Source organism: Rhinatrema bivittatum, chromosome 16, assembly GCF_901001135.1.
Source record: "Rhinatrema bivittatum chromosome 16, aRhiBiv1.1, whole genome shotgun sequence".
In the NCBI taxonomy this organism is placed as follows: Eukaryota; Metazoa; Chordata; class Amphibia; order Gymnophiona; family Rhinatrematidae; genus Rhinatrema; species Rhinatrema bivittatum.
Genome location: NC_042630.1, coordinates 11,119,975 through 11,127,961, shown reverse-complemented (window position 1 = coordinate 11,127,961; position 7,987 = coordinate 11,119,975).

Sequence of the window (7,987 nt, the reverse complement as noted above, 5' to 3'; positions counted from 1 at the left end):
GACATAGAAAACAGTAACATGCTTAGCTGCAGTTCTTCATTGATTGAAATCCATTATATTCATTAACATAGTGTCTGCAGTGGTAAAAATAGCCAGCATTCAGGGCTTGTCCCATGCTTCGGGCAAGAGCAACAGCTACCAGTGGCCCGTGCTGTGATCACGTTTGTGGTGCTGTCACGCGACAGGGTGTGCTCAAAGTATCTCGGGCTCAGTGCACCTATTCTTATATGACAAGCTCTTCCCGAATGTCTCCTGAGACCCCAGTGTGGAATTACCCTTTCTCCTGCACTCTTTTCAAAAAATGAACATCCGATTTAAGATTCTGGAACGCCATACTTTAAAAAGAACGGATACAGTTTTGGTCCACCCCCCACTCTGTCCCTCTCCCCTCTCTCTCCCCGGGGCTTCTAGATTTTATCTGCAGCAGCAAACAAACTCTAATGTAGTTTACTCTCCTGGGAAGTCTCTGCAGCTGCGGCAGTTAGAGACAGGAGAAAAAGAACACATTATGGAGGCGTTAGAGCAGGGCCAGGTGAGAATAAATGGGAGAAGCGCTACGGGAGGTTAAACGCTTCCATCTTCAATGTTCTGTTCCTGGCAGAGGGAAGTGAAGGAGCGAGGCCATGAATTAGCGAATTCTAAATCTTGCCAGGAAAACTTCCCCTGGGAATAATGCAGATAGCTAGAAAATTTGGCCCTGTCTGAGGCACAGACACGAAGCAAGTCAATGCACCGAAAAAAAAAATTTCAAAACATAAAAATAAAATAAATATATTGCTGCTATTTATTCTAAATTGTAACAGAGCACCCACCAGACAGCCTATGTTTGTTCTGGCCTTTGAAAGAACTGAGAGGATAAAACCTTTAAGATACTCTTTCTCTATGTGTTTGGTCATTCTAGACAGTAGGCGTGCTGATGCCATTACCTAGAGATATTTTTATTAAATTTCAAGGAGAAGGAAGAAATGGGCTCCAAAAATGTCCAAACATTTTTCAGCTAAATTCTATGCAATTGTATTATGGGAGATTTTGTTCATCTTTCACACAGCAACCACTATAAATGCATGTTAAATACTCTGATTCCAACACATTTTTCAGCATCTTAACCCCTTGCTAGCGGATGAACATAAGAACATAAGAAATTGCCATGCTGGGTCAGACCAAGGGTCCATCAAGCCCAGCATCCTGTTTCCAACAGAGGCCAAACCAGGCCACAAGAGCCTGGCAATTACCCAAACATAGATACATAGGTAGCCTCATGTTTTAGTAAATTACCCAAACATAGATACATAGGTAGCCTCATGTTTTAGTAAATTAACCTCTCTATACTTTAAACAATTGCTTTACAGTCTTCACCTCTTAATCTCTGCTCATCTATAGTGGTAAAGAAGTCAATAGTTCAACAATAGCATTGTCTTCATACAATGTATTTCTCACCAATGTTCAATCTTGGAGTGTCCTTTATTCTGTCATAATGCACTGCCACGTCTACAGCTCAATCACTGAAATATGTATAATGGTGCTTCGGATGCAGGTGCCATAACATAGGCAAACTATTCAATACTACATAACATTCATTAGGCTTAAATGTACAGTTTGGGAACATATGGACCATCATCTTATACAGAATGATTACTGACGCTGATCACCATAATTTGGGTCAGGAATATTGGGTGGGGTTTTTTTGGCACTGCTGTAGAACCAACTACAGATGCAAGATGGATACTCTCCAAACTTCAAACGATGGAATGAGAGCTGCCAAAAAGATATAAGCTAAATAAAAGCTGCTTAGCTAATGAGACATCATCCTGCATATCCACCAACCCAGCGAGGCAAGAGAAGTTCAGTAAATTTAAATTAAAATCCTTAACTGAAATCTATTAAACTAAGAAATAGCAAAAATTACATGGAAGGGGGAACAAAGAATCTTTACCTCCAATTAAAGCAATTCAGATTTCCTCCACAAGTCAGGTTGAATTTGAATTGAAGCTCCAAAAATATCCCAAAAAGAAACAGATGAATCTGGGCTGTAACGAGTTTATTTATCCTTCCCTTTCATGATAACTCTAGTTCAGTCAATCCTAATTCATAGACACACAGGTAGACTACAGAGACAGCTCCAGTTCTAGGCAGAGTAAAACAGAGCTTTCTTGCTTGCTCAAAAAGTTCATGACTAGCGAACTCACAAACCTGTTTGCCTGACCTTCTGCGTTTCTTTCTTGTCTTCTTCCTTGTTTTCTTCTAGGTTCTTTAGCTCATTCTTATCTATGTTCTTCTTCCTTACTCCCCTATAATCTCATAATGGGCATCATTCTCTATCAACTTCTACACATTATATCCATTCATTTTAATCTCTACCTGACTGTGCACAAAGATTAGCTGGAGATTAATTGCTCGTACTTCCTGTCTCTAGATATGTTTTACCGCTGAAGGTTTTTGTGATGACCTATTTAGACTGCCTTCATTTTCCTTGGTGATATAATCTCAAGCGTGCATTGCAAGCTCTCTAGAGTGTCCGTGAAGCATATACGTTAAAGTAATGAGGTTTACACAAATAGGTCATTAGTCAAAAACAGCTGAGATCCTAAATTTAGGCACCTACAAGCCATATTTGCTAAGGATTTTCCCCAGAGGCACAGAATGGGAGAAAACCTTTAGTAAATAGTCCCCTAAGTTAAGCAACTAATTTTCTTCGAAAATTAAGGGCCTAAGTTTTCACTAAAAATCCACTAAAACTTCAGTCCCTAAATTTAGAGACACAATTCATTTGTCTACATTTAGGAGGCCATTAGTTAAGTGCTCACACATTCCCCCACTTGCCAGTTTGAAAGCTACCATCTTAATGAGGAACTAAACCACTCAAGATGGTTGTAGTACCAGGTTACGAACTCTGGTCATGCCAAGGACTAGCTCTAAAGATAGCCCGCTAAAGTTATCCAGCTATCTTTAAGATTGCTAGCTATATTCAATAGTGTGCGTAAGTTTATCTGGATAACTTATCCACACTATTGACCCTGCAGTAGCTTCTAAGTTTTCAGCCGAAAATTCACAAAAATTTACATTTCTAAAACTTAGGTACCTAAATTTAGGGTTGCATGTGTTTTCTGCCATCCTGCTTCTATGCTTCAAAGTTTCATTGTTATTCATTTGCTTAGCTTTTGATCCCTAAATTGCTGCCTAGTCCTGAATACAAGTGTTAAGATAACTTTTTTATTCACCACTGTAGCCACCCATGTTTTTGGCTCCTAAATTTAAAAGTCTAGTGAAACTAGGAGCCTAAATTTAGGAATAAACCCCTGTAAATTTTCAAAAGGGTCAGTTTAGGAGTCTTATTCCCAAAGTTAAGCATCTAAGCTCTGTGAAAACTGACCTCCATAGGTCTGATCAGCTAAATTTAAGCTGGCTATATGTATAGGCTTATTTTCAGTTAGAATCCCTGCTATTTTGGCCAGGAGGATCCTTGTAGTAAAGCTATTTGCTCTGTCTAGTCTGCGGGTCTTTGGGGCAAGTGCATTTTACCGTTTGTGGGTATTATCTTTGACGGAATTACTTTAATGTTATAATTGATGTCTTTCAGGCAATGCCATGATGGAATTTACCTTGTATGATGTCTTCTATATTCAAAGTTAATTTGTGTTTATAAAGCACTTATTGTCGTCCATTGTATGAGAGTGTTGTGTATTATTTTGTCATTATCCGCTTTGTGTGGATTGGACCTTGTAAAGAAAGAATATAAGTTCTGAAATTAAATAAAAATACAGTAACCCCCTGATGGGGCATATAAAATGATGGGATGGGAATTCCCTATTTTTATTTATTTATTTATTTTTAAATCTTCCCTTCTGGTAAAGCAGATGGTGTCGTGGACCACATGGGGAGAGCGTGCTTTAACCACACCTCTGCTTCTCAAATTTAATGGTGTGGGCAGGGAGGAAATCCCTTCACTTCCCCCTCCATAATCTCTGACTTCATCCATATAAACACTGCTGGCTCAAAAGATGCATGCTGACACATTATTTCAATTTTCAAACCAAACTAACTTTATCCCCAGAAAATTCAAGCCAACAAAAGAACTACAGACATGGATGAACAAGTCAGAAAGATCATAACGCATGTTATCTCTCCTGATTACCTTGCGTCATCCACACCATCTTCATGGGCTTCCATAATAAGCAAGATAAGCACACATGTTCGAGACCTGGTAGAACATTTTAAGTCTAACATGTCAATTGAGAACACATGTAAAGAGCTAAATAAAATCAGGTTACTTTAATTTACAGCTGCTTAGGCGAGTGAATCCTTTATTAGATCTGAATGATTTAATTTTTTCAAGTATTGATTACTGTAACTCCTTGTCACTTGGGCTTCTGAATAACACATTGAGACCACTCCAAACGTTGCAAAATTTGGCCACGAGAATACTGACAAGTCAATCTCGCAATGATCATATCTTTCCAGTTTTATCCTAACTTAATTGGCTACCAATTCATTTTAGGATTCAATATGTGATTGTAACATTACTTCACAAAATAATAATAGCTAATTCCCCTTGGTTATGATCAACCCTCAAATTTATACTCCTCAGCATACTTTACGATCATCAAACAAGGGCCTATTAGAAGTCATCACAGTGCATCATGAACAGGCACCTAAGACTTGGCTTTATGAGAAGGTGTTTGGTGAAGATGACTTTTAAATTCTTTTTACCTTTTGCTTCAAATGATGATTCATTAAGGTAGTATCAGTATTATTCATTTTTGTAAACTTAAGGACAGTAACTTTCAAAGTGGTGCTCAGGTGCAAATTGACATATGTGCATTGCCACATACCCTGGGATGCATTGATTTTATAACTTGCGCAAACATATGGGTTCATGTTATAAAATAGCTTAGGTGTGCATACATGTGCACCTAATTTTTTACTTATGTGCACCCGAGTGTGCATCTTGAGTTTCTTCTGCGTAAGTCGGAGAATTTTAAAATGGGCGCACATCCACGCATTGACTAGTTTCATCAGTTCGTTCTCCAGTTCCCCAAGTGTAGAGCCAGTTCCTGCAAACCCACTTGCTTTAATAGCCTACACTCCCCCACACTTAGTCCATACCTTTTAAAACAGTCAGGGAAGGCTACAAAGTTTAGTTATATAACTTACACCTCCTCCATAGAAGAAGTAAACTTACGTGGCACTAGACTTGGGCACATGACAGGGTGCGTAAGTTTATACAAGTACATCTCCTGGCCACTTGCTGAACTACCCACACCACATCCATACAGCACAAAGACCACACCCCTTTTTGAAACCAAGTGAGATGTGCGTGCATTGGTAGCTTTTAAAATCAGATGGGCATGCGTATGCCTGACATGCTCGCACATCCCCTTTAAAGGAAGCACTTTTCAAAAGCAGATTGAATACTAATTTAGGGCCGGATTTTAAAAAGGTTACGCGCATAAGTTATGCACGTAACCCTCTTAAAAGGCCCCTGCGCGTGCAAGCCCCGGGACGAGTGTAAGTCCCAGGGCTTTGCAAAGGGGGCGTGTCGAGTGGGCGGCACGAATGTTGGGGCGGGGAGGGAGGTGTGTCGGGGGGCATGTCGCCGGCCCGGGGGCATGGTCGAGGCCTCCGGACCAGCCCCCGGGTCGGGTGATGGCGCGCCAGCAGCCCGCTGGCACGCGCAGATTTACACCTGCTTCTGGCAAACGTAAATCTGCCAACAAAGGTAGGGGGGTTTAGATAGGGCCGGGGGGGGGGGTCGGTTAGGTAGGGGAAGGGAGGGGAAGGTGAGGGGAGGTGGAAGGAAAGTTCCCTCCAAGCCCGCTCTGATTTCGGAGCGGCCTCGGAGGGAATAGGCAGCGTGTGCCGGGCTCGGCACACGCAGGTTGCACAAATGTGCACAAATGTGCACCCCCTTGCACACGCTGACCCCAGATTTGATAAGATAGCGTGTATCTTATAAAATCCAGCGTACTTTTGTTCCCGCCTGGTGCACGAACAAAAGTACGCGCGCGCATACATTTATAAAATCTACCCCTGTAAGATCAGCTATGTAATGGTGTATCTTTGTAATTATAAATGTTCTGGGGGTTTTTTCATACATTATGTATGTTTTTTACCTTGTAAACCTCAGCAATAGTTGTGAACATGCGGTACATAAATAACTTAAATAAATACATTAAATTAAATTACTTTCTCATGGCTTTATTCACACCTCCAGTGGTCTCAGACCATTTTACTTCCATTTCTACATTACCACCCCTTCATGATGGTTATCCCATACAAGGACATCTTGGGGGAATGTCTTTTAGAGACTTATCCCTTGTGCTGTCCTGATCTGCATCTCTCTTAGGCCTGGATTTATCAAAATGCACTAAATATCGCATGTGATAGAAAAATGGGCATCTTGTATGGTAATAGGCAGTTTATTGCAATTTGAGCTAATACCTATGTGAAGTGCTAACTTACTGCAAATTGTGATAACTTTTTTGCACTTTGAGATAAGTGCCAGAATTGTGGTATTTCCTACATACAACCACTGGGAGACCATGTTTACTATCAGGGCCACTGAGGAGGGAGAGAAAAAGAGAGAGAGAGAACCTAACCATAATGCCCTAACACTAGATAGGTATTTATATCTCTATGGGAGGCCCACCTAGTAACTCAAGGTGAGGTTTAAGTATTAGTGTAGAGGTTAGGGGCCACTTTGACATTCAAAGTGAGATGTACGAACAGAACAGTGCTCTCTTGTGAAGATTTGATGACCTTTGGAGTGAGGAAACTCACTCAAAGATGAGATTTTGGGCAGTGTTCTCTCAACCTAGCTTGACATAACCCAGGTAGAGAGTCCATCAAGCTAGGTTGAGAGAACATTACACAAATCTCATCTTTGAGTGAGTTTCCTCACTCCAAAGGTAATCAAATCTTCACAAGAGAGCACTGTTCTGTTCGCACATCTCACTTTGAATGTCAAAGTGACCCCTCCCTCCCTCTCCTTAATGCTACGGAAAAAGGTGTAGCTAAAATCAGCATTAAAGCTGTGCGATAGGGCTTTGCAAAACAGTAAGCCCACTCCCGCCCCTAACTCCTCCTCTTTTTCGGATTTGCATTGCACCATATGTTATGGTGCTATTGCATGCGTTGAAGTCGTTTTCACATGCGTTAAGGGGTTTTTGTATGCATTAACGGTGCTTTTCTCATGCAATAAGCCCTTGACACATGCAAAAAATGACCCTATTAGGAAGTTCCTTGGAAAGAGGACAACACCACTTTGCAATAACCAGCCACTGGCGTTTCTGTTTCACTACTCCAGAGATATTGTCTGGGGAAGGATGATACCGATCCTTTCCATCTGTGCTAGGATCCCCTGTCTCCACACATCAGAACACACTCAAGCAGTTCCTCATTTGGTTAACTCTCCTCACTCTTGCACTTCTCCTAATTACTGCACAGTAGATCCCCTAGGGATGGAAAGAACCAATGCCTTGTCTCTATACATCTACACTAGTACCTCTTCACTATGGTCCAACCTTGAAGAGGAATGAACTCCACTCTATTTCATCTATGTCTTTGGCCTTGCCCCATGAAGGCAAGAGCCCCTGCAGGGTCCACTCTCTTTTGTAAAGCACCTGGGCCTCCCAGCCTGCGGGCTGAATAATCCAGTACCTAATCCCCACCCTATAAAGGAGAGGGCAGGAGAGGAAAGGGCTAAATACTGCCAAAAATCTCCCCCTTTATAGTTCCCACTACTCTGGCAGGTTACCAATCATAGAAACCAGACCTTTAAGGGAACATACACATAGTTATACAAATCACAAATTCAACTACGTAAGGTACTCAGCCATCTAAAATGCCATCTAATGATCTTGTAGAGGTATTGTAAATTGAAATTTTTAATCATTTTTCTAAACTTGACAATCATGATAATTCCTCAGATCTTCTCCACCCAACATCTCTGATACGCCATAGAGTGAAAATGAAAGTAAATGAAGGGGAT